The sequence below is a fragment of the Equus caballus genome, chromosome 9 (assembly GCF_041296265.1).
Source record: "Equus caballus isolate H_3958 breed thoroughbred chromosome 9, TB-T2T, whole genome shotgun sequence".
In the NCBI taxonomy this organism is placed as follows: Eukaryota; Metazoa; Chordata; class Mammalia; order Perissodactyla; family Equidae; genus Equus; species Equus caballus.
This window is the reverse complement of record NC_091692.1, coordinates 21,700,589-21,725,205: the sequence shown is the minus strand read 5'-3', so window position 1 is coordinate 21,725,205 and position 24,617 is coordinate 21,700,589. Positions and strand designations below refer to the sequence as shown.

General features: G+C 41.1%; 2 long non-coding RNA genes across 2 annotated transcripts; both read right to left on the bottom strand.

Annotated features, from left to right (window-relative positions):
• Nucleotides 1-825: 825 nt before the first annotated feature.
• LOC102148616 (uncharacterized) lies at nucleotides 826-3,404 on the bottom strand. The gene is made up of 2 exons (XR_002810288.2): nucleotides 3,110-3,404; nucleotides 826-1,490 (listed from the first exon to the last, which is right to left on the bottom strand). It is a non-coding gene; the product is annotated as an uncharacterized lncRNA (long non-coding RNA).
• Nucleotides 3,405-3,621: 217 nt separating this feature from the next.
• LOC138915382 (uncharacterized) lies at nucleotides 3,622-12,649 on the bottom strand. The gene is made up of 4 exons (XR_011421252.1): nucleotides 12,448-12,649; nucleotides 11,952-12,085; nucleotides 4,608-4,760; nucleotides 3,622-3,759 (listed from the first exon to the last, which is right to left on the bottom strand). It is a non-coding gene; the product is annotated as an uncharacterized lncRNA (long non-coding RNA).
• Nucleotides 12,650-24,617: the final 11,968 nt, after the last annotated feature.

The window sequence follows — 24,617 nt, the reverse complement described above, 5'->3', positions numbered from 1 at the left end:
CCTTCCCTACAAAACATAAACAGAATGATGTGATGGAGAGTAAATGGATGTGACACAAGGCCCTTCCTTCAAAAGAGTGGCTGGGTAACATCTCTAATTTACTTGTAAGTACAAAGACTGTGAGATGGGAAAGAGGGGGACACAATCAAGTTACTGAAAGGAGCCCTCCGTGGTTGGAGTATAGAGAGAGCAGAAGAGAAGTACAAGAAAAGGTTGGGAAGTGGGAGGTAGGAAGTAGACAGATTCAGAACCTTGTAAGTCAATGTAAATTGAGATTTTATTCAATAGGAAACTACTGGAGAGCGTTAGGCCCTGACTGGCCATGGGTAAGTTAAGTCACCTCCAATGTTACCTCTTCGGGTAACAAATACCAGCAAATACTAGGAATTGCATGCAACTTTAAACACCAGAATTGTTGGCAAAGAACAAAGGTACTGCACTATTCCTCTTACTTAAGCAGAAATTTTATTTTATTTAATTTTATCCCTCCCTGCCTTTGCCATCTTAATCCTTTGAGAAGACACCTGTGCCAACACAGAGCGAAGCATGTGCTTGTTCAGCTCACTGTGACACGTAATAATCCCTGACATTAGTCAATATGTTGGAAATGGAAATTCAATCATAAAAGACATTTTTCTTCCAGATTATGTAGAAATGATTTCATTAAGTTTGCTTTCAAAAAGTATTTTTCCCAAAAGCTGATGTCGCCTTCAATGGTTATGTTAAAGGGGCCTAATGAAGACCTACATGGACTGAAACATCAGCACTAATGGTGCCTGATTCTGTCTTTGTCATTTTGGTGATGAGAAATAAAGGAAGACTGGATATCTTCAGTTAATGCAATCCTTTTAGAGCTCTTTAATTGAACAATTCCTTAAGGGACAAAGTGTCCTGGGGAATAAAAGCGGCAGAAGCAATTTCCTTGAGTTACAGGCATTGTTATAGAGCAAGCATCTCAGAGAAAAGAGGAGCGGGTGGTTGGAGAGGAGGCGCTACTTAGGGTCACATCACATCTCATTCTTCAGCCACTGTCTCCCTCCTTCTCTTTTCTTCTCTTTCCTCCTCTGAGTTTCCTTCCTCCCATCACGGGAGGGAGACCAGTGACATAGTTTAATACACTCAGAAGGACATTCCAGCCTGTAGAGTAAACTTCTATTCTATTTTTTATTTCAAGAGGTTTCACAAAGAGTTATCTGACCTCTTCTAGGACGTAAGGGCAAGATTTTCATTTAAAATTGGAGAAAGCTCTAGAGCAAAGTTGAATCCTATACCTATCTTCATGCCCTCTTACCCTGAAGCATATAAGTATGTGGATGTTACAGCAACCTGCCAGCAGAGATCAGTCCAAGGAGAGAACTAACATCCAGTTGATGAGGGCAGAAAACTCCGGCTTTCTTGAGTTGCTCTCCTCAAGCCGAATTCAGGGCTCCCGGCTCATCCTGTCTTCAGGCTTAACCATGGCCTAAAGCCTTGGAGTCTTTTGCCTCCAGCTGCACAGAAGGAGAAAGAAAGAGAGTACAGGTAATTTCATGGGGAAGCTTTTAGACACCAGGCCTGGAAATGGTGCACATCACTTGTGTCCACATTCCTCAGGCCAGAACATGTTCACAGGATCCCACCAAACGGCAAGGAAAGCAGAAAAATAGCATCTAGTACTGGCTCAGAAAGAAAAGGAAATAGAATATGGTACACACGTAGCAAACTCTGCCCCAACAATCTTTTACTACAATAGTTTCATTTAGTATTTTTTTCATTGTAATCAGTGTTTGTTGTATTAGAATTTCACCAATATTTAAGAAAATTAGAGGAGTAGGAACAAAAGAAATTGTCCTCAAACTTTAAGCTCCCGTAGAATAATAGTGACTGTCTTAATCTGAATCTTTGCACACATCATACAAAAGCATGTAGGTGAACAAGGAAAGTAAATGATGCCACTGTCACATTCTCTCAGGACACAACAGAGCCTCCTCTCCTGTCAGTAGAGAAATCTCTGCCCCCTTTTCTTTTCTCTCTTTTCCACCTACCATGACCCCTTGGCCTCCTCCTCTTTTGATACCCACCCACTCCTCAAGCTCAGCCTCTGGCATTAGTTCTAGTTGGGCCAGATGTTGGCTTTGGGAGGATGGAGATGGGAAAATACCAAACTTTCTATTCCCTGAGTTGCATTACCTAAGGCATCTCGTGTTACGTTCTGGCTTAGAGAGGTGGAGGGATGTGAGGCAGGTGATGGGGAAAACAACTCTCCTACCCCACGGAGATAGTTTCTGCTCTATACAAGCAAGTTGAGGGCTAGGAACAAAGCATTCTTCCAACAGATCAGAAACTAAAGAAGAGTAAGCTGTATCTCAGAAACCATATTATCTGACTTCAGGTCACTAGGTCTATTTCCTTATGTTATCCCGATTGTAAACTCTTATTAAATGCATACGTTATTTGTGTGTGGGGAGGGGTGTAAGTTGGAATATTATTAATGTAAATTTGACACTATATATTAACGTTAAAGAGGTACCTATCCTTTCACCTAGCAATTTTTAGAACATTGTCCTACAGATGTTGCATTTGTGCAAAAAATTATTTATTGTTTTTAGTGAAGCATTTTGGTAGTTAAAAAGACTAGAAACAACTCAAATGCCTATTAGTAGGAAACTGCCAAAATAAATTATGGTACAGCCATACAATGGGTCATTATGCAGCTATCAGAAAAGAATGAGGAACTTTGCGTGCTGGAGGATTTCCAAGACAGCCTAAGGGGAAGGGCCACTTGTGGAAGCGTGTGCAGTGTGCTACCATGTTTGTGAAAAGGGGAATCTTATCAGTATTTGTCTAAGTGTAGAATGTCTCTGAGAGGATATAAAGAAATCAGTTACGCTGGTCACCTCATGGAAGGAGGGCTGGGGGGCTGGGGGACACAGACCGAGGAATAGACCGTTTAGACTTTCCTTTTATAATCTGTTCAGGAAAATTCAGGTTGATAACAAATAAATAGAATGTTTTGATCTTAAACCAGCAGAGCCACAGGCTACTGAGAGAAGAGTCACAGCTCCTCAACTGAGCTAGAACATTCAAGGGTGAGAGCGTGTCCTTGAAGCCAGAGTGACTGAGGCTTTACCTGGGCAGAAGCGCAGGAGTGTGGGGTGTACATTTCCTCCAGCCCCATGTGCAGAGTCTCTTTCAGGTGCCCACTCAGGAGAATCCAGGTTTTCCTTTTTCTAAGGAAGGTGGCATTTTCTTTTATGGACAATCGGACTCTGCTTTCATACAGTTTCTTCAGCTTGGCTGAAGCTCAGGGAAGTAAACAGCAAAAACAGGTGAACCATAAAATTAAGCCTACATCATGGGGATGTTAACTAAGGCCATTAAATCTGTCATTTGGGATCTAAATATTGGAGTACGACTTTGATGATACTGTAAAATTGTACCTAAAGTAGACTAATCCAGAATAATAATACAGCAAACAGCATGATTGAAAAATTTGAAAAATTACTCAAGCTTCCCAATTGGTATTTACATTAGCACATCCCCACCCTTAATGACATAAAAAGAAATAGCGTTACAGATGCTTAATGCATCAGGCCTCAACGAATCAGGAGGAAACGCAGATGTCTTACGTAGCTCTAACAACATTTTAATATTAAACAAACAAACCGCCATTAGATAGGCGTGGCAAAGGCATATCCTGCTGCCTGCTTAATCACGGGAAGTGGAGATTTCAGATGCTCGTCCTCTGTATTCTTCAGGAGTTCATTCCAAACCTCGCGGCTGCAAGGCAAGAGCCAGGAGAATTAAATACGGTAAAAAGGCAGGCAGCAGCGAGGTGAGAATTCACCCTGTGACACGGGTGAACGCTACCACGGAGGCCGCTCAGCCTTCGCCTGAGAGGGAGAGGAAGACCTTGTTCACACTCAGCCTTTGGTTGTGCTGAGTGTGAATTAGGGTTGTTTCTGAATTAAAAACCGGGAGAAGCTACACAGAACTATATTAGAAATATTATGAGATACGTAGAAGGAAGAAGAATGGAGAAGTGGGAGAGAGAAGGAGAGAGAGGGCAAGTCGACTGAGAGCTTGGAGAGGCAGAATTGAAACGAGATTGGAGTGACTAAGGAACTTTCAGAATGAACGATGTCTAGAGAGTGTGGTAGGAAATCTTCGTGTATTTGTGACAGTGAAATCACCCCCTCCCCATAGCTTCGTAAAAAAATAAAATGAAAACTTCAACCAAAAATTCATATTACTCCTCCGTGCCTTTTGGTCAGAGTTATGCATTTTTGTGTGTGTATGGTGCAGGGCTGACAGGGGTTTGAGTTGGAAGCAAGAAAGCCTCATGTTATTTGGGTTAAATTATTAAAATTGAGACTATGAGCCCAGTGCATTTTTTCAGTATATTTGGTGCTTGAGGCCATTGACACCAGCACTTACTTACTAATTGTGGTCAGAGGCTTTAAAGACCTTTGAGTCGCCATGTTTTTGTTATTTATTTTACGGAAGAGGCCACATGGCTGCCATCTTCTATAGTGAAGTTAAATCCTATTCAGGGGATTAAGTTTTAAAGTGAGTTTAAAGCAAAAGTTAAGAGTAGTCAAAATTTCCACTAAAAACCCTGTACTCACCCCTCAAGTACCGTACTCGTTGACTGTACACTCAAGTTCAGCCTCGTCAGGAGTTTCTCAGCATTAGCACACAGCTCTTCATCAGTCATTTAACGCACACGCAGGCAGTGAAGTAAGACAAAATAAAGTCCCCACCTTCATGTGACTTACATCCTAGGCGAGGAGGCAAAGAATAAGGACATGAGGAAGTATGTAAAATTACTCAGTTTTATGTGCTGTGGAGCCAAATAAAGCAGGGAAAGTTGAGAAGCAACACCAAGATAAGAGTTATAATTTTATGCGGAGTAATCAGGGGAGGTCTCATTGGGAAGACGACATTGAAGTAGAGACTGGAAGGAAGGACAGATGCGAGGGCAGCTCTCTAGGGAAGGATATTGCAGACAAAGGAGCTGTAAGTGCAAAGGTCAGATGAGGAAGTGTGCTTGGAGGGCGGGAGACACAGGAAGGAGGCCAGTGCAGCTGGCAGCTGGCATGGAGAGAGAAGGGCAGGGTGGACAGAGATGAGGTAGGGCTAGATCCCTGAGACCTAAGAGGCCAGTGCACAAGGCCACGTTACTCTGGGTGGGTTAGGAAGCAATGGGAGAGAAAGAGAGCAGAAGAGTAACATCTTGGGACCCAAGTTTCTAAAGAATCCCTCTGGCTACTTTATTGAGAAGAAACCATTGAGGAGCAAGAGCAGAAACAGGTGACAGGTAAGAAGATGGTTGCAATACTCCAGGTGAGAGATGGGGGTGGCTTTGACCACAGCGGTGGTGGCAACAGTGGTTAGAAGTGGCTGCATTCCGTGGTTCGCCAATCAGATGAGTTAGTTGATAAAAGTCTTTACAGGAGAGGGATCAAGCTGTCACCCCTGGACCTACTGATCAATCTTCCCATCCTAAGGAATGAGAAAACCAGACATCATGTCCCTCTTGAGGTGATCCAGGATGCAGTACTCATCAAAGTACTAATACATAATATTTCTGCCCCAAAATCAAAACTGCTTCCAATCAAACATGTAGAACTAACTTCCGGTTTACAGGAAATGTAGGTGGCAGACAAAATCAGAATGTGGGACAGTCCACAGGACAACTGGCCCATTTCTCCAACAAGGTGGTGGAATTTATTTTTATTAAAAATAAAAGGATTGGGGACTGGTTCAGGAAGGTTTTTTGCCTCCAGCCCTGTGTTTGCACTTAGCATTGACAGCACCTTCTGGAAGCCACTTCCTCTGAGTTCCCCTCCCCCACCAGCACCTCCACTCTCTGAACCGTCTTTACTCCTTGCCCCTGGGTTCCTGTTCTGTTCCATGAATTTTCTATTTCTAGTTATTTTCCCGCCCTGTAACCCTGTGAAGTTATACAAGAGCTTATTTGCTCGACATTTCTGAGAATCTCAGACTTAAACCTCCATAGCCCTTTTTGAATCTCCTCCATCTGCACAGTTTTCTGTACTCACTTGCAAGTATGGACCTCGTGAAGATTTCTGTTCACTGGTTGTTCTCATACCCAATCACCCAAGTCCCTCTCGGGGTGGCTCCTCTGCCTTTAGGGACAAGTGTTTTTTTGGCGATATTTGGGTTTTACAGCTAATAGGACTTATCATGTTTGCTTTTCATTTTCTACCACTCCCATCACACAACTGTCATATTGCCGGCAGCGATTAAGACAATATGTCTGAATTCTGTGACTTTAAGGATTTTCTGTCATCCAGCTTTCTCAAAGGTGGTTTCCATGGGTATTTTTTCCATTCGCTGTACAGGTTGGTCTATTTATCAGTCAGCTCCGGCTGCCATAACAAAATACTACAGACTGGGTCATTGAAACAAAAAAACAGAAATTTATTTTCTCACAGTTCTGGAGACCAGAAGTCCAAGATCAGGGTGCCAGCATGGTCAGATTCTGGTGAGAGCTCTCTTCCTGGCTTCAGACACTGCCTCTCACTCTGTGCTCACATGGCAGAGAAAAAGAAAGCACACTCTCTGGTATCTCTTCAATAAAGGTACTAATCCCAGCATGAAAGCCCTACGGTCACGACCTCATCTGACCCTAATTACCTCCCAAGGCCCTGTCTCCAAACACCATCACATTGGGGGTTAGGCTTTAAGATCTGAATCTTGAGAAGACACAATTCGGTCCTTATCAGCCTATTTGAATTTCAGAGAGAATTTGAAAGATATTTTTTAAACTACCACTGCCTCATGATAGTATCACCTAATATCTGGCAGAAATTACTACTGGATTGTGTGTGGATATGAGAGAAAAGAAAATCAAGGGGGTTCTACAGCATAGTATTCTGAGAAACGGGAAGGATGGAGTTTCCATTTACTAAGATGGGAAAGAGATGGAAGGAAAACCAGGACTTTACTGTTGCCTGTTACATCTGAGGTGCTAGTTAGATTAGACATCCAAGTGAAGACGTAGAAAAAGCAGGTAGATATGAGTCTGGAGTTCAGGAAAGGTCCAGGCTACCCATACACATTTTAAAGTAGCCAAGCTGTATTTAGAGTCATAAGACCGGAGAACACCACGTAGGTTAATGCAGAGACAGGAGAGAGGAGGTCCATGCACTAGGCCAGGCAATCCAGTGTTTAACAGTCAGAGAGGTGAGGATAAATCAACAAGACTGAGAAGCAGCAGCTAGTGAGGTCAGAAGAGAACCAAAAGAGCATGTCTTCCTGTTGCCAAGTAAACACAGTGTTTCCCTAAGGAGAGAGGGATAGTCACACCAAATGCTGCTCATAGAGCAAGACAGATGGGGCCTAGGCACTGACCATTGGACTTAGCCACATGGAGGTCATTGGTAACCTTGACAAGAATAGTTTCCATGGAGTGTCAGGGTGAAAGTACCTAAATCCAGTGGAGTAGATTTGAGAGAGAATTACAGGGGGAAAATTAAAGACATTAAGTATAGATAACTCTTTGAACAGTTTTATTGTAAAGGGATATAGCAAAGTGAAGAGGTAAGTAGAGAGATTAAGTTGAGAAAGGATTTTTTAAAAGTAAGAAATGTAACAGCATGTAAGTGTAATGATCAGAATGATTCCAGAGAGAGGGAGATACTGATAATGTAGGAAAAAGGGAACCATTTGCTAGTGCAATGCCCTTGAGTAGGTGAAAATGGATAGGTTTTGGTGCACAAGTGGAAGAGTTAGCCTCAGACGGTCAGTTGTGATGCATATACTGGCCCAGGCCCAGTGAGGGAAGGCAGAGAGTCTGTGCTCAGAGAAAGGTGACAGTAGCTGAGGAATAAGGGCCGTAGGAGTTCTCTTCTCATCCTTTTTCATATCTCCAGGTTAACAGAAGCAAGTTCATGAGCTGACGGTGAGGAGAGAGGAAAGGTGCTGGAGATTTGAGAGGAGGGATGAGAAACAGTTAACTTGGAGAACAGAAAAGGAAGCCAACTAGGGAAGTGTATCCAGATAGTGAAGCATGACTGGGGATACGCTTGGGGTCAGGGCCAATGGCAACCTGCTTGCTCTCTCTTCAGCTGAGCACCAAATGCAACAAACAACTGGTTTGCGTGTAGAGGCTGTGTTATACACAAAATACAGTAGGGTTTTTTTCTTCATTACAGTTTTTTTGTTTCGGAGTTTTTGCTGATTGTGTATGGTTAAATTTGAGAAATTAAATTCACATATGATTGTTTCCACTGAATTGCCCTTTTCACTTTATTTGTTCACCTTTCTAAGGATCATAGTTTCATGCCCACATTCAGTGCTACTCTCAATATTATCTTGCTTTCAGCAGTCTAACTACATAGATGAGAGGAGAGCAAGTCCACAAAACGTGACCATTTGTACTTCTGTTGCATGACCCTTAAGTAGGACAGACATTCATTCAAGAAAGATGACTTGAATTTCCTAGAAGCAGGTGATATTTCTCCCGCTTGTATCACAAAATTTCACAAGTGGGAAAATCATGAAACACTTGGTCCTTCATCATTTTTATCTCTTGAAAATGACTCATCACTTCTTTCCTGTTTACAAGTTAGAATTCTTTTTTAATGCTTTAAGTTTCAAAATCCAAACCACAGCATCAGGGCGCCAAGCCCAGATCCCACAGCAGGGAGACCCCTGGGCCTCATGTGGTGGAGGATACAGCAGCTCACACCCTTCATGAGGCCTCAGGACAGCGCCAGGGCTCAGGCAGTGGTCACGGTCCCGGACAAGGAAAACTCAAGTTGAGTTCACGTATGCATTTCCTATTCCTCTTAGACTTTATACACTCAAATTTCTTCATTCAAGAACTGTCTACATTCTAATCTTTAGGTTAGACCTGGGCTACAAAGTAAATAACTTATGGTCTCTCCACCTTGGGAGCTGGCTTACGGTCCAGTGGAAAAGATAGGTAATAAATTAGTGACCTCCATGGAAAGCTAGAACAGCCTGCAGAAGTTAAGGTTTATATAGAACCAAGTGTTGGTGAGGGCAAAGGTAGATTAAGCATCTTTTCAGAAGGGGTGTGGTGAAGTGGAAGATTTGGGCTGTCCCAGCTCCAACTGTGTGGCTTTAGGCAGGTTACAATATCTGAGCATCTTTCTCCTCATTTGCAAAATGTGCTAATTAAATGAGATGCTTATCAATTGCCCGGTACAGGGACTTTGCAGGTGTTCAGGAAGTATGAATTCCCTCCCCTTATTTCTGCCCTTGGACATTTGAGCTCTTGAATCATAAATAGGAAGTAAATGTCTTCAAGTTAGATAAGAGAAAATTAAGATAACAAGAGCTCAATTACAAGTTAAAGGTTATGTCTTTAGAATTAGTTGAAGATTTAGGATTAAGAGAAAGATTCCACAAAATAACTTGCCTATATTCTTCACAAATTCAAGGTTAGGGGAGACAAAGAGTGAGGAAAAGATTAAAGGAGGCTAAGAAGACGTGACAGCTAAACAAAGCATGTGATTCCAGACTGGATGGTGGATCTGAAAAAAAGCATTTTATTTGCTATAGAGAACAATAGCAGGACAATTGGCAATATTTTAATAAAGTCTGTTGATGTTGATTATTATACAGTATTATTTAAAACAATATCCTTGTTTTGGAAACACACATTGATGTATTTAGGGGTAAAAGGCAACACACCTGCAATTTAATCTCATGTGGTTTTAAAAAAAGAATATGTGTGGGTGTGTGGGTGTGTACGCATGTACATACGTGCACAGAGCAGAGAGAGAGAGAGAATGATAATGCAAATGTATAAAATGTTAACAATTGGATAATATGGGCAAAGGATATATAGGAAATCTTTGTATAATAATTGCAACTTCTCGGTAAGACTGAAATCATTTGAAAACTAAAACTGTTTTTAAATTTTTTTTTTTTTGAGGAAGATTAGCCCTGAGCTAACTACTGCCAGTCCTCCTCTTTTTGCTGAGGAAGCCTTGCCCTGAGCTAACATCCATGCCCATCTTCTTCTACTTTATATGTGGGATGCCTACTACAGCATGGCGTGCCAAGCAGTGCCATGTCCGCACCCGGGATCCGAACCAGAGAACCCCGGGCCACCGAGAAGCGGAATGTGAGAACTTAACCACTGCGCCACTGGGCCGGCCCCTAAAAGTGTTTTTAATAGAAAGTCTTTATTATGAAAGTAAATGATTTTTATGTCATAATGATTCAGGAAGTCCACAAGAGGATTAAAAAAAAAATCAAAATTAGTAGCCAGACTTTTGGAATGGAAACACATTAAAATGGTCCAGGCCAGAGACCTGGTGAGGTTCATAGAACTCTGGAGGCCCTAATTAGAAGTGATGATACTGAACTGGTGATAGGCTGACACACATTCATTAGCTCAGCATCAGTTCTTTCTTTCAGGTACAGTCCAACAAAAGGGCACCATCTGTGTGCTTTCCACGAGGCCCTGAAGGCACTACCTAGTTTGTCAGCCCTTTCTGTTTGAAGGCAAAGGTAAAGCTTAATCGTAGTACCAGAGAGCAATAATCCACACACATCTGACCTACCTGTAAATAGCTGATTTGGGATAACGCCTTCCAGAAAATTACATGTTATGATTACTCTGTCACCTCTTGCAATGATTTTATTCACATAAAGTAGAAGTCTGTAAACCTTAACCATGTTAATTTCATTGCAACATTTCAATGTCTAAATGAGTGAACATTCTTTAACTAACATGCACGTTCAATTCTTTATTTCTGGGAAAGAATCATCAAGTAGAATATGGAAAATGCATATATGTACAAACAGAAAATGTAAATTAATAATCATAATATATTTTTTATATTTGCATAAAATATAATTACATATATTTATATAGAAATATATTATACATAATAAGGAAAATATGATAAACCCTCAGGAATCAATTAAAAAGTTACTAGAATTAATAAAAACAGGTAAAAAATTCACAAAAATCAGTGGAATGCCAGTATGCCACATCCCCACCATCCCCACCAAAAAAAAAACCTGTTAAAAATTTTATAAGACATCCTATTCTGATGAGTTCAAGAAGTGTATTTAAAAATTTCCATGTAAGAAAGTAAATTAATAAATCGTATTGAGAAATAGCAATAGACAATGAAATAACTAAGAAAAATCCTCATGAGAAATGTATATGAAACTACTTAACTGATTAAGACATATAAAAGACATGTATATTTCTATATGGAAAAAGTTAAATATAAGACGTCAGTTTTTCTCAAATTAATATATAGGCTTATTGTATTCCCAATAAAACCCATGTTGGGGTGGGGAAGAGTTTTGAGGACTCAACAAAATAATTCTTAAATTCATTTTCACTTATAAATAGGAAATGATATCAAAACAAATTCTTTAAAAGAAAACCAATAATAGAGGATTGGTTAAATATTGTAAACAGTGTTTACAATAATTTTGTATATTTTATAGACAACATTGTAAATAACTGGGGAAGGAGATGATTATTTGATAACGATGCTAGAAAATCCATTTGTAAAAATGGAACAAAAAATCAGCTGCTAACTCTACACTACACTCCAAAACAAACCTGGGGTGAGTTACAGAGTTAAAAAGCCATTCAGTAGAAAATCAGAAAAAAATTGAAAACAGAAATATAATGGTGGAAGAACTTTCTAGGCTTTATGTAAAAGATAAATGCACATTTAAAGAAAAATATCTAGGTTCAGACCAAGATGGCAACATAGGAGTCTCCTGAACTTCCCTCCTTTCATGGACACACCAAATATGCCTTACACACAAAGCAATTTCCTCTGAGAGAAATCCAGAAATTAGCTGAGTGACTCCTACACATCAGGAAACTGAGATAATACCCACATCAAAATGAGTAGGAAGGACTGAGATATACTCTCACCATAAACTTCACCTCCAGCACAGCGCTATACGGTTGGGAGGGAACCCTATACTCTCACCTTCTCCTTGAGGAATGAAAGGTTTGGATCATACATCTAGTGCCCCAACTTCCAAGGCTGCCTCTCAAAGGATGGGCCCCCAAATCACCTAGCTCTGAAAGCCAATGGGCCTTGCATTCACAAGTCCTGTAAGACTAAACAAAAAAGTAGTTGTTAACAGGCAGATGTGTACTCACCTAAGTTAACCCATGGGGCTCAGTGTAGAAGGATCAAGCAAAAATGCCCATCTTCCAGTCTTTCCCTGGAAGGAATTTAACTGCATGCTTTGTCAGCTGCTGCCTGAGAGTTCTGCTTCTAATTAGCACACAACTAGGTGCTGACTGCAATTAGTCCTGGAGCCCAAAAGAGCCAGTGGGCACATCCCAACCTTCTTCCCCTGGCTTGTTCCAACAATGAAACCAAGTCAAAAGTATCTGCCTGGAAGAAGCTTGTCCACACATCTAGTGCCCCAACATTTACAGCTGTCGACTGAGGGATGGGCCCCTAAGTCACCTACCTCTGATAACCAACAAGACTTGCATTCATCAGTTCCAAAGGACTATAGCAAACAAAGAAGCAATTTTTAAACAGGTGCAGGAGCATGCCCCATGGCTATACACTTTGGCTCAGCACAGAGGGAGCAGGCAAAAACTCCCATCTCCCACTTTCTCCCCAGAAAGGGTTTGACTGCATATTTTCCCAGCTGCTGTCTGAGAGTCCAGTTACTAATCAACCTGCATCTAGTTGCTAACTGCACATCTCCCCTTTGATACACTGACAGTCTTGGCACACCCTCAACTTCTAGGAGCCACTAAGAAAAAAGATAATGGCTTGGATGATTACAAAGTTTGAGAGTCAACAAAGAGCTTGAACTGGCCTGATTGACAAGGTTCATCTCCTTTAGGAAATCAGTCTGTAAAGACTAGAAGTGGTGACTGTTTTGGTCTAATTCACAGAAACCAACACAGAGTCAAGGAAAATGAAAAAAAAAAGGAAATATGTTCAAAACAAAAGAACAAGATAAATCTCCAGAAACCAATCTTAATGAAACAGAGATAAGAGATATATCTGATAGAGAGGTCAAAATAACAGGGGTAAAGATGATTACAAAGGTCAGGAGAGCACTGCATGAACAAAGTAAAAGTTTCAACAAAGATAGAAAATATGAAAATGTATCTAACAGAAATCATAGAGCCGAAGAATACAATACAGAACTGAAATTAAATGGGGGAGGGTTCAAGAACAGATAAGATCAAGTGGAAGAAAAGATCAGTGAACATGAACACATGGTAGTGGAATTCATTTAACCAGAGGAATAAAAAATAAAAGAGCGAAGATAGCTTAAGGGACTTACAGGAGACCAATATATGCATTATAGGGGTCCCAGAAGAAGAAAAGAGAAACAAAGGGGCAGAAAGCTTATTCAAAGAAACAATAGCTGAAAACGTCCCTAAAATGAGGAAAGCAACAGACATCTAGATCTAAGAAGTCCATATGTACCTAACAAGATGAACCCAAAGAGATCTATAACAATACACATTATAATTAAATTGTCAAAAGATAAAGACAGAGAGAATCAAAAGCAGCAAGAGAAAAGCAAATTATTACAGGAAAGAGAACCCCCAGAAAATTATCAGCAGGTTGTTCAGCAGAAACCTTGTAGATCAGAAAAGAGTGGGATGATATATTCAAAGTAATGAAAGAAGAAAACTGCCAGCCAAGAATACTCTACCTGGTAAAGTTATCCCTCAAAATTGAAGGATAGATAAAGTTTCTCAAAGAAACAAAAGCTGAAGGAATTCATCACCACCAGACGGGCCTCACAAGAAACATTAAAGGGAGTTCTTCAAGCTGAAATGGAAGGATGCTAATTAGTAACGTGAAAACATAAAAGGATAACATGAAAAACAGGGAAAGTATAAGACTCACTGGTAAAGGGAAATATATAGTTAAATTCATAATATTCTAATATTGTAATGGTGGTGGGTAAGTCACTTATAAGTCTAGTATAAAGGTTTAAAGACAAAAGTATTAAAAATAACTACAACTACAATGATTGTTAATGGATACACAGTATAAAAAGACATAAATTTTGACATCCAAAAAAATGGGGGGGGGCTATAAAAATAAGAGTTTTTGTATATGTTCGAAGTTAAGTTGTCATCAGCTTAAAATAGACTGTTATATACATAAGATGTTCTGTGTAAGCCTCTTGGTAACCACAAAGCAAAAACCTATGGTAGATACACAAAAGAGATGGAAATTAAGCATACCACTACAGAAAATCATCAAATCACAAGGAAGAGAGGAAGAAAGGAACAAGGGAACTACAAAACAGCCAGAAAACAGTTAACGAAAATGGCGATAGTAAGTTGCATATCTATCAATATTTACTTTAAATGTAAATGGATGAAAGTCTTTAATCAAAAGACATAGAATGGCTGAATGGATTAAAAAAAACAAACCAAGATCCAACTATATGCTGCCTACGGGTGACTCACTTCAGCTTTAAAGACAAACACAGACTGAAAGTGCAAGGATGGAAAAAGATAGCCCATGCAAATGGGAAGCAAAAGAAAGCAGGACTGCCTCTGCCTCTATCAGAAAAAATAGACTTTAAGCCAAAAACTGTAATGAGAGACAATCTATAAAGATAAAGGGGTCAATTCATGAAGAGAATATAACAATTGTAAATATCTATGCACCCAACATAGGATCACCTAAATGTATAAAGCAAATATTAATAGATCTGAAAAGAGAAATATACAGCAATACAGTAATAGTAGGAGACTTCAATAGTCCACTTTCAACAATGGATAGATCATCCAGACAGAATATCAGTAAGGAAAATATTGAGGGTAATCTCCTTGACATTGATCTTGGCAACAGCAACAAAAAATGGCAACAAAAGTGAAAAATAAACAAGTGAAACTACATCAAACTAAAAATCTTCTGCACAGCAAAGGAAACCATTAACAAAATGAAAAGTCAAGCTAAGGAATGGGAGAAAATACTTGCAAACCAAATATCTGAAAAGGGGTTAATATCAAAAATATACATGGAACTCATACAGCTCAAGAGCAAAAAAACAAATAATCCAGGTAAAATATGGGCAAAGAACCTGAATAGACATTTTTTCTGAAGAAAACATGCAAATGACCAACAAGTCATCACACAAGTGCTCAATATCGTCAGGTAATGCAAATCAAAACAACAATGAGATATCACCTTACACCTTTCAGAATCTCTATCATCAAAAAGACAGGAGATAAGTGTTGGTGAGAATGTGGAAAAGGGAACACTTGTGCACCAGTGGTGCACATGAAAATTGGTACACTACTATGGAAAACGATATGGATTAAAAATTAAAAATAGAACTAGTCTATGATCCTGCAATGCTACTTCTGAGTATGTACCCAAAGGAAATGAAATCATTATCTCAAAGATGTAACTGCACTCACATGTTCATTACAGGATTATTCGCAATAGCCAAAGTATGGAAACAACCTAAGTATCTGTTGATGGATGAATGGATAAAGAAGAGGTGGTATAATTACAATGGACTATTACTCAGCCTTAAAAAAAAAAGAAGGAAATCCTGCCATTTGTAACAACAAGGATGAACCTTGAGGACCTATGCTAAGTGAAATAAGTTAGACAGAGAAAGACAAATACTGCATGGCATCACTTATATGAGGAATCTAAAAAAAAAAAAAATTAAACAGAAACAGAGCGTAGAATGGTGGTTGCCAAGGGCTGGGGGCTGGGGGAAATGGGCAGAGGTTGGTAAAAGTGTTCAAATTTTCAGTTATAAGATGAATAAGTTCTGCGGATCTAATGGGTAACATAGTGACTATTGTTGATTATATGTATTGTATAATTGAAATTTTCTTAGAGAATAGAACATTGTTCTCACCAAAAAAAAAAGGTCAATATGTGAGGTGATGAATGTGTTAATTTACTTGATGGTGGGAATCCTTTCATGATGTATGTGTGTGCCAGATCACCATATTGTACAGTTCAAATATATTACAACTTTATTTGTCAAATATACCTCAATAAAGGTGGAAAGAAAAAATCTAAAACTTCACTACACAAAAAGAAAAATTTCTTTATGTCAAGCAAAAAAAGTATATAAAACAAGACTTTTCCTATAAAGAAAATTTTTATATTTTCAATAAAGATGACAAATAATGGGTTAAAAAATGTTATGTAAAGAGCTACCTACCAAATAAGAAAAATATTGAGAAACTAATAGAGAGCAAAGGGAATGAATAGTTAATTCACAATGTAGATAAAACAGATATTAAACTTATTTGATACCACTAACAAAGAAATGAAAGACATGATGTACTGTTCTTAATTTACTAAGATAGAAGGAAAGTGTTCAATAACGGTATTTAAGCCTATTGAGTTCTGGTAAAATTAGTGCAATGAGTTGCCGGATATACTGTGAAATATGTTGACTCTTGTGGAAAGCAATTTTGCAATTCAATCAAGAACCAAGTTTCCCAGTAATCCCATTTTGGAGACTCCAGCTGAGGAAATTATCTAAAAGATGAAACAAACAAAGGGCACAAAAATGGGAATGATGTATTATTTGATTTACACAGAATGATTTATTATTTTCAGAAACTGCCAATCCAGGCCAAGTTTCTGGCTTCCTGGAGCCATCTCAGGAGTCAGAGAGGGGTAAGACTGGTAACGTGTGTCACATGCTACAGTACCTTGAGAAGATGCCGATTTAAAAAGCAGGGCTGATGTCCAATCCCTGATATGTCAAAGGCATCTAGGAGGTCCCTCTGGGTGACCCTTGGCTGCCCCAGACAGTGACCAGCACCCGGGGTTTCTCTGTCATCAGAGAAAGTGAGGAAGAAGTCAGGGTAAAAACCATAGTGCCTGAGAAAGGGCATGCCCTTCCACTTCTGTCATGCAGTAACCGTGGCAGACAAGCCAGTCCTGTGGTTGATCAAACGCAGATTGCTGTAGGTCCCAACCCAATAAGCCTTTGGTCTATGAATGAGAAGTGAACAGATGGGTCTGACTCTCAAAGGCTCCAAAATTCAGGCACAAATGAAGAGCTGGGATCAGATTTTTGGTGAGTTGGCAGTGCCTGGAGACTCCAGCTTTTACCAATAATCAGAGGAGACGAGGATGTGGGAGTGTGCACACCAGAGGATAACCTCTGCCATTTTTGTGACGATGTCGCCCGAGTATCACCACCACAAGGGAAGGTAAGTAAGAAGAGAAATCTAAGTGAGAACTTCCTAGGGGCATTTGGAGATCAGAAGGTGGCACGCAGTCACCTGGCCTAGGCACAGAAGGCACAGGAAGCTGTATTTACCACATTTTCTAGCTTCTGTATTGATGCTTTGATGTCCAAGGCTTTCCCGACCACAGAGGGACTGCCCTTCTCCAGGTTACCTCATTTCTAGAGGTAGCAGCCCATACCCCACCAACTGCTTTATCAGGCTCTTATACTTCAGGACACTATTCCCCATACTAATCCCCCCAGGGCCAGCCATTACACAACTAGGGGCAGCTCCTACACCCTGAGCTCGCTGAAATTATGCAAACTAGTCAGTGCTAAAACTTCTTACCCTGCCTTGCCCATCTCTTCCCACAAAAGCCATAATAAAGGCTCTTGCCCTGTGACTGACATTGGTGCTTCCCCTTGTGGCCCTGCATGGCATGATATGCGCCCCTCCTCTTGGGAACTACAAGTAATAAACTCTTTTTTATGGCAACTGTCTTCTGATCTGTTGGCCTCATCATACCTGAATAAAAAACAAAATCTACTTTTTTGTGTGTGTGTGTGAGGAAGATTGTCACTGAGCTAAGTTGCCAATCTTACTCTATTTTGTATGTGGGATGCTCTCACAGCATGGTTTGATGAGTGGTGTTGTAGGTCTGTGCCCGGGATCTGAACCTGCAAACCCTGGGCCACTGAAGTGGAGCACATGAACTTAATCACTATGCTACTGGGCCAGATCGAAAATCTACATTTTAAAACAGTAACTGATGGGCAGATTGTCAACCTTGAGGCTGAAAAGTTTTAGCAGCTCTATTTCGATGTTTTGAAAGGGCCACAAAGTTAGATAAAGTTCACAGATGCTGAATTGAATTAACCCTCTCCCAATGTATTCCGTACCTCGTGTTCTTACTCTAGAAGGATCTGCCTCTCAGGTAGGGCACATAGGTGTTAACCCACTACCTGCTCAGACCAAAGGACTGCCCAGCAGACACACAGAATCATGAGCTAAATAAAATGGTTATTTCAAGCCACCAAAATGGGAGAGACAGGAGTCGTTACACAAAAGCGAACTTAAACACTGCCTGACATCACCGAGTCTAGCACTCCCTCAAATTGGAGGTGGTGAGTTTGACCCAGACCTGGACCCCGCTCCCTGTGGTACAGAACTGGGTGAGCATGATGGAGATCACAAACGTGTGCACACGGGCCCTCTGCCAGCCAGGTGATGCATCTGAAGGTGGCCTGAGGCAGCCTCAGGGGGGCAGTGGTGTCCAGCCCCAAGAAGCTACAGCCGCATCAGGCTGCTGCAGTGGCCTTCATCCTGAGAATGATTATAAGCAATAGCCCATTGAAAAGGGGAGCAAGGACCTTTAACTGATTCACCCTTGCAGGTATTAGGGGCTCTGGGGAAGCCTAGTGCTTCAACCTTCCTTCTCTATACACACAGGAAAGAAGTAAAATACAGCCATTGCTTTATTGCTGTCTAAAGTTGCGTTAGAGAGCATAGCTTAAACACAAGACCAAAATGAGAGCCCTTTTACCACTTCGCCGTGAATTAAACTTAGCCAGTGAACACTGTGCAGGGCCATCTTCCCCGCACGCGGGGATGTTCTGCTCCAGCACACTGACCACAAGGCAGCAGACACTCGCACCGCTGGGCTGGAGCCTGACCATATACATCACTCAGTGAATCACAAAGTCAGGCAGACCACCCCAAAGACTCACAAACACGAGGAGACTGGGAAATTTTTTTAAAAAACACTCTGAATATCAAACCCTCTCAGGTGGAAGAGACTAGAGAGAATGCAGAAGAGATGAAGCATGAAGTGCAGAGGGGCTGGTGGCCCAGAGCAATTCTAACACAGGAGGCCGCTAAGGCAGCCTGCAACCAGTGTTGGGAGAAGAGGGTTAAAGTGTGGACCTGTGCTGACTTTACAGTACCCATCCTACACGCCCAAGGTAGGCAAATATCGCCAGCTTTTACAGATGGATGTCTTGCAGTCATTGAAATAAATCAGTCTAAGTCTCGACAGCGTTTCTTGGAGACAGAGGGGCATGCCCCACCCGAACACCATAAAGTAAGCTGCCATCTCCCCCTGGAGTTTGGGCTACTTGTCTTGGACTCTCCTGGCTGGTAGGAACCTGCTCAGACTTCAAGCTTTCTTCACATTAGTCCTAATTCTAGGTTCCATTTTCTAGGTACTATATTCCTCTGGTCCTTTTTGCTCTTACGCTTTCTGCTTCCCTTGTGTACTTTGGCTTGGATCTGCCTCACTGCCCCACCAACCACATCAAGGAGAATTCCTGCCCTGTCTGAACCCTCGACCCACCTCCCACACTGGCCAATCCCAACCACCAAGGTTAGTCCTTTGCCTGGGTCATCCAGTCCTCCCAAAGGGCAAGGAGCCAGCCAGCTAGAATGGCTAGCTGCATAGCAACACAGAAACATGCTTTTGATCCAGTTAACTAAGAGCAGAACACAAACTGTATTTGCAACTACATGAAAATATACCCAGGGGAAATAGGATTTTTAATTCAATTTTTTCTATTATCATAGTTACATTATTATCGTTCTAAACTCTGTTCTTGGTTCAAATTTTGTTTTGTGTGTCTATTTTCCCTCAAAATTGGTTCAATCATTATCTTTAATTATACCAAAAGATTTGCATATATTATTTGTTAGCGCCTTTGTCCCTTGGTAGAGACTAGTAGAGAGGAACAAAGTCATTTAGATCCTTCTGATTAGGGAAGAAAAAATGTCAGTGTTCATGCTCACTTCAATTTACTTTATAAAATTGAAGAAGAAAAGATAGTTTTAACTAATGGAAAATTAAAATTGTTATTCTAACTGTGCAAGGTGAAAATTTTTATTGTCTTATTTTACTTTATAAAAACCGCAAGAAATATAAATTTTTTAGACTACTAAAGGATATTAAAGGAAAGTATCTACTCTGGATTTAAAACTTGAAGGACAATTTTAAAGTATATGAGGTACTCAGAGTATGAGTCGGAATTTTTGTGACTAAGACATTGCATGATGCGCCCAAGATGTCACAGTTAGGAAATGGCAGAGATGGACCTTAATCCTCAGCGTCCTGACTGCCCGCACTCTTTCCACTCTTATCTGGCTGGGATGCTGGATGGAAGATGTGACATATAAACCGGACAAGAAAGAATCATGATCTTTAATTTGCAGACAGTTCAATGTAATCCAGGGGTAATGTGGCCAACCTAACACAAATACTGTTTAGGCTTCATTAATGGAAATACGGAGTGTATCACTCCCCACTGTGATAATCCAAGAGCTGTTCCATTCCGAGATGCTTTAATTCTCTCCAACCCTTGCATTCTTCCTGAAAAGTTTCCAGAATAGATTGACTTGAATTCTGAACTACAGCAAAACATGTTAAAGTGGTATTGTAAGTTTCTAAAGACAATCTATATTATGAAACAAGACTGACTCTAAATTAGGCTTATGAGAAATTATAATAAATGGCAGAGAATTGGAAGCTTAAAAGCATGCTAAATTTATGCAAAAAGGAACATGTTCAATAGAAAAACTAATGATTATGGACTTTTCCTTAAATTCAAAAGGGAAACTATGACAAGATGTAGAGTATGTTATACTGAGAAACTTTATTCTTCAGGAAAAACTTGAAACCAGGTCAATGTTTGTTTCAAGTGCTTCTCCGACCTGTGTCTTACTCATCGTGGATCTTCAAGGAATCCTTCTTGATTGATTTGGTGGCCCCCCTGCAGGTGTCCCCAGAAGCATCTCTCATTATAGGAAGCTCTGGTTCTTTACCCACGCAGAAAAAAATTCCTCTAGCCTAGAAGTTACCCAGTTAGGCAGAGGGGAAAGGAGATTGGAATTTTATATACAGTCCACAAACGTATGTACATGAAAGTACCTGGCTCTTCACAGATGCTTAAAATTGTTTAATTTTTTTAAATCGTGTTCTTCAGAGCCTCCTCAGAGATCAGAGTAGAAAATATCTTGTATTAGGTATAAATCTATGTTTATGCAACCATTAGCATTTTTTTAATTGACATTTAACATTATATTAGTTTCAGGTATACAACACAGTGATTCAATAAACCCTTAGTATTTAAGTAAATATAACAATTGTACTAGTAAATGTTCTTTAGGTTTCTGGCAGTCTCCTAAAATGTACTTTTCTAAACCGTTGAATGTAAACACACTGGTGAAACATGAGGTTAGCTGGTTCTCCCCTGACATCTAGTGTTCCTGATACATTACTGCAAAACATCTCAGGTAATTTTAAACTACTATTAGAATGAAAATGTTATATGGAATAAAAATTTTCTTCATTTTAGAAAGAAATTTGTTAAGTGGAATAAAATTACAAACTAAATAACAACAAAGCTTCTGATTCTAAGGAGAAAAAGACCTTTTTCTCTTAATTCTTCCCATATTTCCTATTCTGATAGGTAGGACAGAGAGACCCTGCATGCATGCACAGCTGGTCCATTATTGCAGAGGGAAGGAGGGGAAATGAGGGAAAGGGTACTTACTAAGGGTCTACTGTGTGCCAGGCACTGGGTTTGAATACTTCAGTGTGAGTTATCACCGTGCTTTGAGAAGCTACAGGACCATTCTACCACAGAAGCAGCCTGACAAGGTATTGAGGGTTTTCCTACCCTGCAGAGTGGAAATGAAAACACAGCCAACATCTCTTCGTAAAACATTGTGTGCCAGGCTACAAGTTACGCAAACGTGTGGGCACTCAGCAATATCTGACTGAACAGAAATGAGTGACAAGACCTGTGCTTTAAGTCCAACATTCCCATTCCACTGAGATGTGCCACAGAGGTGGCAGAATGGGAGATGCTGGAGGAAAGAACTTTGCAATTGTTCTCCAAAAATCCTTAGACACCAAAATCAGCTGTAGGCTGGGGAAGCATCCACATCAGCTGTCCCTTATGTGTAGACAGCCCCACACCTGCCCAATCCTCTCTCCTTTTGCTCTTTCTTCCTATTCCTTCTCCTAATTCACACATGTTCCCCCACTCACACTTTGTCTTTCTGTCTCTGCTCCTGTCCTGCTGACAAAGAAGTCTGGATCCTTGAAACTCAAAAGTGAGGCCTACTGCCTGGCAGCCTCAGCACCAACTGGGGGCTGGTTAGAGAGGTGCAGTCTCAGGCCCCACTCCAGACCTACTGAATCAGAATCTGCATTTTAACAAGATCCCCAGGGCATTCCTACGCACATAAAAGTTTGACAAGCACTGCTCTAGACCAGAAGCAGTGGCAAATAAGTTTCAGCCGACAAACCAACCCCGTAATAGGAGCTGCTGCCTGGAGCCATGAACTGGTGCAGCGGATGAGTCCTGGGACTATAAGGGCTATCTTCTACGAGCACGGTGTAGAGTGTGGTATCCACACTTTGTCTTTAGAAAGAAACCCCCCAATAATTCTTTGTGTTTACTTCTCTAAGCAGCAGCTGTCACTGGGCCCCTACTGAGGTAGGCAGTATCACCCTTAGCCTCAGGCAAGCGGAGCCCCTGCTCAGGACCTTGCCTATCAGAGGTCCCCACACTTTGGAGTACCTTCCTCAAAGTTGTCTAAGCCTTTTTCTAGTGCCTGGGACTAGTCAGGGCCAGAGTGATATCCGGGCTAGGTACCCCACACTTGGACCTGGCCTTTTGCAGGTCCTGGTCACAGGAACACCTACCTCAACATTTCCTAAGTGCCTTCCCAGTGCTGACAAGCCAGCCATGGCCCAGCCATGTGAGCAGGGCACTCTGAGCCTAGCTAGACCTACACGGGCCCTGACTCCCATTTCTCCTTTTCAAGATGCTCTCCAATACTACTCCACTCGTGAGATCAACAAGATGCCCTGAGCAGCTCTGGGCATCACACCTACAGAATTGTCCCAGGTCCTGTGGCCAGACGCCAGTTCCAGGAGGGCCACCTGGCAAACACAGTATTTCTTCCACAGGATTGCATGACTGGGTGGCCAGAATGGTGTTGACGTGCTGATTTTAAGTGACTCTCACGTTGGGCACAGGACAAGTTCAGGGATCTGCATGACTGGAGATCTACTGCTGACCTTCCGGCTTGAGCCACACATGTGGGACCATGATTGACTCTCACTCATCCATCTTCCAACATAGTATCACCTCTGATTTACAACATGCAAAGGTGCTGGGGTGGCAACACCCATCTTTTAGCCTCCATGTCTCCAGCCAGTGGTGCCCAAGGTGGTCTCTCCACACCTTCCACAGGCGCCACCTGATGTGTCAGGCAGTCCTCCAGGACTGGCCGCCTATCTCCTCCTACACATTCCTTGCCTGAATGGGACTGCTCTTCTCACTTGTCCTCAGGGCCCTTCCATAGCCTTCCTGCAGGTGGTGGTATGTGGAAGACAGGGGTGTGGTCAACTCTGAAAGAGAGTCCATTCTTGGAATAAAGTAATCCCAGCATAAAACTTCAAAAAAAGACATGATTGGAAAAATGAAAAATGGCATGAGAAGAAAACAAATGATGGTTCACATTTTCTTGCATTTGTGGTCATCATCAATGAAGCAGTGAGAACCTCTGGGGGCAATTAGAAGCCAGTACTCATGGGCAGAAGGATGGATGATACAGCATCATGAGTAACGATACAGTCAGGATGAAGTATTATTAGGGAACTTCAGAGACAAGCAGATCTATATTTCACTACAAACGAGGTGGGAAGAGCCCTGACAGTATGAGTAATAACAGGGTTACTCCCTTTTTCTAGTTGTGAGAAACACAAAATGAACCAGGAATGGGACATTGACAATAAGACTTAACAGAGAATCTTCACTAAATCTGCCACACTTCCATTAAAATCCTCTCTAGCTGACTAAACGTGTTCGTCCCTTCCAGTTTCTATGTTCTGTTTGGCCTTATTGCCCAAAGCTTATGATTTATCTCAGTATCTTCAGATCATTGTTCTTATCTTTCTGCACATAAAATCATTCATAATCTCCTCCAACATCTTGCCCAATCACTCTGTTTCCTGTGTTTCCACTTCTCTAGCAGCAGCTCTAGAGGGCTAAGAAGAACAGATGCACAAACCCTGTCTATCAGAAAGAGTTCAAAAACTTCTCTTCTAGCCACTTGGTTGTCCTCGAGGAATTCGTAAATTTCAGAGTTTGTGAGGGTACGTGGGATGGTGGCGGGTGGAAGAAGGAAGCATAGACTGAGAAATATATTACAATGTACCCAAATAAATGGATGACAGCCTTCAAATTATTTTCCATGGGGAAAAAAAATTCATTCACAAATAGTCACAAGTACTTATGGAGGGGCTACTGTGCTGGACATTGTGGGAGATAAAAAGCTTGTGACACAGACTCTGCTTCCAGGAGATGTGCACTTGAACTGTGGAGCTAAAACAGCAGAAAGGAAAGACACACACACACATACACACAGTACATAC